We start from the raw sequence: 11,281 nt of genomic DNA on the forward strand, positions 1-11,281 counted from the left end.
GCATTATCATTTATTTGCATATAAAAGAAACAAAAATATACATTCATAATCATTTGCATTACATGCATTCATATGGAAAAGAAATGCATACATATAGAATAAAGCATATAAGAGACATCTCATAAACAAATCAACACAAGTACGATGAAGTCAAATCGGATCTCGTGTATATATATAATGTCAAGTATAAGAGTACAAAATGATGTCTAATGACATATACAAACTCCCATTGGAGCAAGAATCATATAGGCTACAAAAAATGGGTGTGTCTACAAAAAAATATCCGAGCTACAAATGAAAAATCTAGCTAGCACCCTCTCCCTCATCGCCTGGTGGAGGAGTAGGAGCCTGATGCCCGGGATCATGTCGAGGTACTCGTGCTCCCTCTGATCGAGCCATAAACTATGAATAGGGTTGCACCTGCTGTGCAACAGGAACTACAACACTATACGCTGCTACGTAATAAGCTACCCTACTGCTCTGGAGAAGGACCTCCTATCGTAGAGACTCTATCTTTTCTCTTAATATTGTGATCTGACAATCATGCTCGGCCAACTGTCGGTCTCGCTCCGCCAACTGAGTCTGTGCCACTGTCAACTGTGACTACAGCTCTGCAAGACATGACCTCATCGACCGTCCAGTATCTGTCCCCTGCTCTCGCGTGAGCCCCCCATCTCCATCCCCATCTCCACCCCCATCTCCACCTCCACCACCACCTCCACCCTGCTCCTCTCTCCGTTGTCGCACCTGTCTAGGAGCTGATCACTCCTCCTCAGTCCCGCCCAATCTAACTCCAACTCGCCCAAGGGATCCACCCTCACCCCTCTACTATCCACCCTCAGCTGGTACCCTGCTACTGCTAGCACCTGGATCACCACTACCTCGTCACAAAGCCTCAGCTCTCTGTGCCTGACCCTGCCTCTGGCCCTGTCCCTGTGCTAGTGTGGGGGCATCCTCCTCAACATCCTCAATATGCGGAGCCTGCTTGCCTGGGTCTATAAAATGTGGGAACAGATGCTGCTAAAAATAATCTCTATACTAGGGCAATACCCCCGCATCTGCTACATCATCCATGTAATCCTATCTCAAGTGGTGTAACCCTGTCAACTCCTGCATCGCCAATGCGTATGATAACCGCGAAGACCATCCCTGTCTCTCCTCATCTGCATATCGAGCATACGCTTTATACTCCTGCGAGATCCCCTAAGGCCGATCATACTGCCTCATCACTCATGAAATGACAAATCGCTCCACAACAGTCTGTGATCTCCCGATCAGTGGGCGTGTCACAAAAAGGTCCCTGCGAACCCTCTGCCAGTCATCCCACAGCTCCAATCTTCTGTATTGTATCCATACGATGGTTATCAGGTCATCAAGCTACCATCTCTAGAAGTCTGTCTTGCCCAGATGGGGCTATGTGATATATCTGGCATACCTATAAATGATCGGCCGCCCAAGCTCTCTCCTGTCATCTACTATCGGCCGACAAATGGGAAGGTGCTCCCAAGCCCACACTTGCAAAATGTATACACCCATGGCCATGCTCCGCCCATCTCTGTAAACGATCTCATGCATCTCCCGATACATGTGGGCCAATAAACAAGAACCCCAGCCAAGTCTCTGAGGGGTCTCTATCAACCTCTCTAGCATCCAGCCCCATCTGCTCTAGAAACCCTACTGCCCTCTGTCCGGCATCAAAAAGCAACCGATGAACCCTACTAGAACACATGCTAGGGGATACTCCTCACTGTACCTGCTCATCAGTATGTCCCAACTCATCAAACAAGTCAAAATGTCTGGATCCATGAATATGTTCCTAAGTGCCTGTAATCTCGGTAATAACACGGTATCATAATCCACCTTATCCCTAGCAAAAGGGATACGAAGAATCCTGTACACATACTCAGGAGTGATAATCAACTCCCCAACTGGCAAATGAAATGTATTATGCTCTGAATGAAACCGCTCTACTAATGTCGTGAGCTTCCCGTGATTCACACGGATATCAGGTAATCGCAATAAATGAGTCAAGCCCCACAAATCAACATGAGCCTACTCAACCTCAGATAAATGACGCACTAATGCCATAGTGGGAGGATAAACACATCTAAACACCATAGGAGGTAATCGATCCTGCAAAAAAAAAAAAAAACGAGCATCAGAAAACATTCCAAATGAGCCTACAAGAGAAGTTAAACAACATGCAAATCCAACTAAGTCAAAAGCAAAACCAAAATTTCATGTTTACCCTTTCAAAAATGATCACTGCTTTTTGAATCATAAAACACAGTTAAAGCAGCATCTCGTACGAGTCAGGAATGGCTCTTGTATGAAAAAATAGCCTCAAATGACAATTTAACAGATTGCGCACGACAAAATGAACACAAAATTTCAAAATTGAAAACATAAACAGGCTTAAGATCGATCACTTACCGCTGGCTCATAGTTTCGGGGTTGATTGTGACGTCTCTAGCGTTCAAATCAATGCTGACAAGTCGGGACCACCATTTTCTTCGCAAAAGGATTTTTGAATTTTCAAACTTGGAGGGTTAAAATGATTTGAAAATGACACTTTCGTCCCATATATAGACTAAAACCTAATTTTCACCTTGCTCCAATAGACATGAAAATTGTACCCTTAGCTAATTTGCCTGCTTTGATTCCATTTTCGAGATCGAAATCGAAATTCGAGATCATTTTGCTAGCCAATTTCACAATTTTGACCACTTGGTGCTTTTTTCATCAAATGCTCATTCTTTCTTCAAATTGCGCTCAAATTTCAATGTTGAATCTTAATTCAATTTCATTCTACACATCAACATTACAATCAACTCTACTCTCAATTTCTCATCAATCATCGCCAAAATTTTCAAAAATTCCTCAGAATCAATTTGTGCTCAAATAACTTATTTTCTCCACACAATTGCCTATAATCAATCCCTTGCTATCTTTCGATTTCACTCCCGAGGGGGCATACTCACGACCTTATGACTTCACATCTCACAAGTCGAGAAGATTTTTCAAATCTTCATCAAAAGTTGAGCAAAATCTTTTCAATTAAAGAAAATCAATCCTTATTGCTAAGGAGCATCTCAGCTTCATCGCTTCACATCAAGTTGATATCTCTCGATCATTTGAATCAAATCAATTGTTAAGGGGCATCTCAGCTTCATCGCTTCAAATCAAGCTGATATCTCTCGATCATCTAAATTAATCTCTTAACGTTAATCAGTTTCATCGTTTCAAATCAAGCTGATTATTCGTTTAAACTCAATCAAAAGTTTCAAGAGTATCTTTGATCACACTAAATCTAAGCAGGTGTTCAGTATTCGTTTCTTGATCAAGCTGAACGGTTCATTCTTCACTCATTGTGTCTTGATCAATCAAGTTCAAGATTGATTTTTATCATCACTCACTATATCTAAGTTCAATCAAGTTCTAGATCAGTAAGATCCGCTTCTTGATCAATCAAGTTCAAGTTCGGTATCTTTGTTTTCTATCGTTCCTCAGTTCAATCAAGTTCGGGATTGGTATCACCTTAATCAAACTTCATTCAGCTTTGTCGCTTCGAATCAAGCTAAACACCTTGCTTTTCATCTAATTCGTGATCAATCAAGTTCAGAACTAGCATCTCCTAGACATCACACATTCTTTGAACCAACGCGCTGCTCGCACATTAATTCAAAGAGGGACAAATGTAATACCCTAAAAATGGTCATCTAAACCATGGGCCCCTAATCTCAACAACATCACCAAGGTCCTAACCAAAGGCAACTAAATCAATCTTGAGCACATTATTAATTCTTTATTCATCAAATATCACATGGCAAATCAACTACTCAATATTAATTAAATATTTATTTAATTAATCAAATCATTTTCAATAATATCATTTTGATCAATTATCCCATTTTAATTTATTAAATATCCTTGCATATTTAATTAATTAATAAATTTGCCATTCAATCATGCAAAAAGGATTAATTTATTACAAAAGATGAATTAATTTATTACAAAGAGTTGAATTGAAAATAAAACAAAAAGAATTGAATTGAGAGAGAAATCAAACTTGAGATATTATTTCTTTTTCTAAATTTAGAACTTGAAATTAGAAAAGCAATTTAATTGAATTATTGAATTATTCTCTAAAATTGGAACTCAAAGCTTTTCAGAAAAAGAAGTTCAGTTGCATTGAAAAGACCTTTTTCTTGAATAAATTAAAGAATTATATATTTTTATCAGATATGCATGGAATTAATTTATTATTATTTTCCAATGCAACTTGGACTTCTAATTTGAATGCATTTCAATTAAACTATAATTGAAATCTATTTCAAGGTTAACTAAACATGATTTCTCAATTATTTCAATTAATCCAAAATTAAGTTTTCTCATCATCTCTCTTGTGATTCTCTATAAATTCAGTCTTCAGCTCTCATTCCAATTTACCCTAGAGATTTTTGAGAACACGCTTGGAGATTATTATCACGCTAATTTCGCTCTGGAGTCATTGAAGATTATTGTGCTTTTTAGATTGTTTGCATGCATTTTCCATTCATTGTTGTTTGAATTGATTATTGCTTGAATTATTCATTCATCTTGCATCCATATAGTTAATATCATATAGATTAAATCCTTCGTCTTGGTGTAGTCTAGTCACTGGTATTGCTTATGAAAATTTGAGAGCAATCTTATACTCGCATCTTTTAGAAGGCAATTGGTGGCTTTGCTATGGTTTATTACTTATTGATTATTGATTACTAACCATGCATATAATGACTTAATTGAAGTGTTGTGCTTGCAACTACAGGTTCACTTTTTCACACACACACCTGCAAGAAGTTGTGTCCATTTTTTGGCCAAAAAGTGGAAATGTTTTCCCTGTTTTTTTTATTTTGCCCTATTTGACCTAAAAATTTGAAGCAGTTAAAGAATGAATCTTGAAAAAATTCATTAATAGAAAATCTAGTGCTTGAAGTCTACTTTCCAAATATCTAATTTATTTTAATAGCCAGATCTTAAAAATTAGGTTTGAATAGGCATTACTAAAACCTATAGTTTAAAAGTCACTTTACAGAGCCATACCATGCCCATGTACAACAAGCATAATTTGACCTAAATGAAAGTATTTTTCTTAATCCTTTTGGGAAAAGATATTTAACTCACTCACCTTTGATGAGGATATTTTTTTGTAATTTTTTTCTATATATATCATTTTTGTTAATTTTTTATTCGGCGTAATCATTGTTTTGAAAAATCCCCATGTATGACAAGCATAATTTGACCTAAACTTAACATTTATTTATTTATTTATTTAAACTGTATAGAATTGTCTCTAGTTTGATGCCATATAATTTTTTTTCCAAAAAACTTAAAGACAAAAAAAGTTATGAAAAAACTAAAAACCCTATTATTTCAAGTTTATGGACCTCTTTCATTAGAAAATAATTTAAAAATAAAAAAACATCCATTCTTTAAAAAAATTACATATTTGGAATCTAGGCAGTCTGTATTGTAATGGGTTTTAATTGTTTAATTTTTTTTTGAAAATTAGGTGTTTAGATATATTTTTGAAGTCATTTTTTGTATGTAGATTGATTTGGCCTTCAAGTTGCAGGTCAAACCAGATCTGAGCCTCGGGTTTGGCCCTCCAAACCATTTTCCAAGCCAAATTCTGAAGCTATATCTGGGCCCATAGTCAATTTTTTTAGAAACGGGATCCCGTATCAAAAATGGGATCCCGTTTGAGATACAGGATCCAATTTCATTTTTTAATTAATTAAAAATAGGAAAATGAAATGGTATCTCGTTTCATTTTTCATTATTTACTTATTTTTAAATATGTATAAAAAGGAATTATTCGAGATAATAAAATATGTCTTTTTTTTTTCTTTTTTTTGGTAAGTGTTATCAAGTATGGGGATAGCACCCTATATTAATAATTAAAGAGATTACATAAAGTTTTGAATAAAAAAAACCCTAACCCATTCCATGAAGGCCTAACAACTACTAAATGCCACGCAGGGCTTGTAGAATAACATAAATGCATTCACCAACATGGATGACATTGCTAGTCGATTGATCCGACAACCACCACTCCTCAGTTCGAGTAACACGCCTAAAGGGTTCCATATTGCCGTTCATGATAGCACAGCAAAACACTTCCCATGCATTCTCGCAGAAGATTCTCATTTTATCCCGTTCTTCCATCTTCACTAGATATTTTTCCATAGCACGATTGTGCCTTTTGTTGTCCGACTCCTCCCCATCTTCCGCAGACGAACCTTCTTCCGAGCTATCAGATGGCAGATAGTTTTCCATCTAAAAATAAACTTTCAGGATACTCAATCTCTGATCGGATGTAAACTTAAAATATAGTTAGCCACTGCGTCCACCAGGAGTGGTTTAACAACTCCACCCAGAAGCTCAACCATTTTTTCCTTTGACTCCAGAACATCCACCAATGGGATAAGCATGGGTTCAAGGACCTGTGAGTCGCACCAGTGTCTTTGATGATTGAGGACCACACCTACCAACCCCTCCATGGCATCATAGGTCATGTCCACTGTAAAGAACAAGTTTTGTAGTTGCCCCCTCAAGTCCTCTTCACAGTTAACACATGAGACGTCTCCAAAGAAGGCCATAATTCACAGTCCCAACTCAAGAAAAGACACTTCGGGTATGGAGATATTCAAAGAACGATCCCATAAATAGCAGGAAACAACCCATTCTAGGAGCTTCCACCAAACAACACTTTCTACAATGAGGATTGTAAAATCTCTCATGAACCAAGAGATCGGGAAGTGTCAGTGTAGATTATAGATCTACTATGCACACAGACCACTTGTCTGTAACATCCGCAACCATTACTGTTCAAAAACAGACCCTGCATACCAAAAAGTGTCCTAGCACGCCGCCAAAATATGAACTCAACGTAGAACCTTACTGAGCGTAATCTGCTTTGATTAGATCGCGGACTGGTTCAGAGACTGATTGTATATCAAAAGTGGTAGTACCAATTGGGATGTCAACCCCCAAATTGGCTACAAAATCTGCCACCCAATTGCCCTCTCTATATGTGTGAGTAAATTCATAGTGATTAATATCATTAAGGAGTCGAGATATGCACGGGACCCATTTGTTTAGGTTCATACTCTCAAATCCCCTTTTGATAATCCCTTGAATAATAACTAAGGAATCCCCTTCAATGCTGATCTTGGTCATTTTATTGGTAACGCATAAATTAAGGCCTTCCAAGAGGGCCCGAATTTCTGCTTCATTATTGGTGGCCACCCCCAAGGCCCCATAACTACCTAATAATAACTTGCCTTCACTATTATGAATAACAACTCCAAAACCAGAGGCCCCGGGATTTCCCCGACAGGCACCATCAAAATTCAACTTCAACCATCCCGCGGGGGGAGCCTTCCATCTGATATGTTTTCTAATGCCTATCTTCTTTGAGAGCTTTGGCATCTGAGAGAGGGTGGCCAGGGACCAATTTTCCTACAATTTTCTGTCCCAATCAGTAAAGTGTCGAAACTGCTTTCTTTGCTTCCCATTGATCAATTCCTCTATGGACACTTTGATATAGTCGATGAGTCTGTCCACTGGGAGGCATTTATCTTTAAAAATCCTCCTATTCCTTTCCTTCCATAAATGCCAAGCTATCATTGACAGGCCTGTAATCCAAATATCGCTCCACATAGAAGATCTATGCGTAGGCCACGAAGCGAGGAAATCGTTCAAATTCAAATTTCTAACTGTTGTGTAGCATATTTTTTCTAAAAACCAATTCCAACAGGACATTGCCATTAGGCAAGTATAGAGTAGATGATCAACCGACTCTTCCGCATTCATACATATGACACATATGCTTGGACCAAAGATGCCTATTAATTTGAGCCTATCCCCTGTGAGGATTCGGTTATGAAGAGCGATCCATAGAAAAGTGCCAGCTTTGGGGAGAAGTCTACTGTGCCAGCATAGTTTAGACGGCCAATCAGTGGACGGGCCTATTGCCCTTTGGACCTTATATCCCAACTTCACGCAATACTCACCTGACTTCGAGCCACACCAGAAAATATTATTGTCTGCATTAGACATAGGGATATTTCCTGCTAAGGATGGATCTTAACTGATCGCACAGATCCGAGCATCCAAAATCCACCTGTTTCCACTTTTGGATATTACTATTTGAGTGGTTTGGGTCAAAATAGTCCTCAACATAAGAACCGAACCTATCTTTGATTGAATTGATCCAATCTTGCTCCATAAACAATTCATTTAACACAGGTTCACCCTCCCATGAATCCTCCCAAAATTTTGCTATGTTCCCACGTCCAATGTGCCAAGAGATGTGGCCAGTTATCACAGATCTACACTCCCATAAAAAATTCCAAGTTGCAGACCCTCTGTCTGCATTTGCCACTGTAAAGATTCTTTCCGGTTGCTCCAGAGTTTTTGGGGTTCACGATGCATCTTCCAAGAGAGTTTTGCTCCAAGGGCAATGTTTTGGAGATCCATTTTCCTTAAGCCAACCCCCTCCCCCCCCCAATTCTTTACTATAACACATCATTTCCCAATTGATGAGGGGAATTCTACTAGTATCTTTAGCCCCATCCCACACGAATTTTCTCAACATGTTATCTAAATCTTCCTGACCGCCTGTGGCATTCTAAAGCATGACATGCTATAGATTGGAATAGCCGACAGAACTGATCGGATCATTGTGAGGCGCCCAGCCTAAGATAACCATCTATTCTTCCATTGTGTTGATTTGGCCATACAGGATTGTTTCACATCCTCCCAAATGTGTGTTTGATGACATCCCTTGTCAATTTTAATGCCCAAATATTTCATAAGAAGTTCCTCTAACTTGATCCCCAGGATACCCAAGATTCTTGTCTGAATTTGTCTGCTGGTGTTAAAGAGAAAGAGTTGTGACTTATCACTGTTCATTACTTGGCCCGAGATTTCTGAATACTAGTTCAAAGTTTCTAGTATGAATCTAGCTTCTGCCACAGAGGCCTCCCCAAAGACCACCGTGTTGTCTGCAAATTAAGAATGTGTGATGGCAGATAGTTGTTCATGGATGCAAACACCTTTCCATGTCCCTTGCGAATGTTTTTTCTGAATTAATCTTCCTAAAAATTCTACCATAATGATGAAAATTGAGGGGGAGAGGGGGTTGCCTTGTCTAAGTCCATTCGTGGCAGGGAAAAAACCACAAACGCTCCCATTAACCAGCAGGGAAAAATTAACCGAAGAGATACAAAACTTAATGCAAGCTATCCATTGGGGAGGAAAACCAATTTTTTCTAGAACACGAAGCAGGAACTACCATACTACCCGGTCATATGCTTTTTCCACATCCAATTTAACTACCATTCCCCCAATCTTATCTTTATGCAAGGTGTGAATGACTTCTGAGACTAGGATAATACTGTTGGCTATCTCCCTACCTGGTGTAAAACCATTCTGATGTTCGGAGATCAGGTTTGGGAGTAAAGCTTTAAGTCTCTCAGCCATAGCTTTGGAGATGATCTTGTACAGCGTGTTGCAAAGAGATATCGGTCGAAAATCCTTCATAGTAGTGCACTCTGCTTTTTTGGGAATAAGACATATCAGGGTGTGATTTATCTCTTTGACAAATTTGCCATTCTTCTTGAAATCTTTGATCACTCTCCAAATATCAACCCTCATAAAGTTCCAGCATTTTTGAAAAAACTCAGCGTTTAAGCCATCCAGTCCAGGCGCCTTGTTTGGATGTAACGCAAAGGTGTCTGATTTAATTTCTTCTAAGGTAAAAGGAGCCATCAATGTCTTCCCATCCGCGTCTGATAACATCGGGTGTATTATGTCATCTAAAGCTAGGAAGGAGGTGGGCTCATCCTTCCTACAATCACCCAATAGCCACTTGTTCTATCTCTTTAGGGGTATGGACCCAAGAATTATTCATTTCTTGGATCGAACAGATTTTGTTTGCACATTTTCTAGCCTTTACAGAGGCATGGTAGAATTTGGTGTTCATATCCCCCTTAGCAACCCAATGCTCCCTGGCCTTGTCCCTCCAATACAGTTCTTCTCTCCGCAGAATCTCAGAATACTGATTTTTGAGAGATTTTTCAGCTTCGAATTCCACATTTGTCATTCCTTGGGCCATAATAACTGAGTTCACTGCTTCTAAATCTTCTTCAATCCTGGCTTTTTCTGCAAATACATTTTTGAAGGAGGTTTAGTTCCACTCCTTTAATCTCCTTTTGATGAACTATAATCTTTTGGTGAATTTGAAACTGGGGGAACCAGAGGAAACATTACTTTCGCTCCACAAAATTTTAATATGACTGTGAAGTGTTGGGTCCAGCCACCACATACTCAGAAATTTGAAATAATTTTTATGCTGCTTCGTATCTTGTCCAATGTTAAGTGATATAGGATAATGAACCGACCCACTCTGGGGTTCGATAGCAGAGTCAATGGAGTGATGGCTCAACAACCACCATTCCCCAACAAAGAACCTGTCCAATCTTTCAGCAATATTTGCAAAATCTCATCTTCTGTTATTCCAAGTAAAGGTACCATTCTTAGGGATGATATCAACCACTTTACAATTGGTAACAAAATCTCTAAAGTCTTATGCCACCTTTGAGGGCAGCTTTAGACCACCCCTTTTGTCCTCTGCACAGAGGATTGCATTGAAATCCCCTGCCATGACAACTTTCCCAAGATTATTAAGAGCCAAATCCGACACCTCACACCACACCTTACGCTTATCTTCTATTTTGATTGGACCATAAATATTGAACAACGCAAAGCATAGGTTTAACTTTTTACATTTGACAGAACACGCCATCCAAAACTCATGGGAAGCGATACTACTTACCTCGATGTGAGATGGGTTCCACGTGATCCCAACCCCCCTAGCCGAGCCTCGCGCCTCCTGAAAAATACCATCCCAATAATAGCAAAAAAATTTAAAATCTAGAGCTTTCTCTGAATTTAGCTTAGTTTCTTGTAGCAAAAAGATATCAGATGCCAGCTTGATCATGGTTCTTTTGACCAAGCATCTCTTGTTAGGGGCAGCTAAACCCCTGACATTCTAGGAGGAAATCCTCATCTTTCTCCAAGGGAGGTCTTTCCTCCCTTGGATACTTTAAGATAATCAATAACACTAACAATTCCCTTTTCATGAGCTCTTTGTTCACGGATAACTTTGTGGCTTTTGCGACCCTTAGATCCCTTGGCTCTACCTAGGAGTGTATTTGCAGATTGACTAGTG

This window comes from Cryptomeria japonica, chromosome 4, assembly GCF_030272615.1.
Source record: "Cryptomeria japonica chromosome 4, Sugi_1.0, whole genome shotgun sequence".
NCBI classification, from domain to species: Eukaryota; Viridiplantae; Streptophyta; class Pinopsida; order Cupressales; family Cupressaceae; genus Cryptomeria; species Cryptomeria japonica.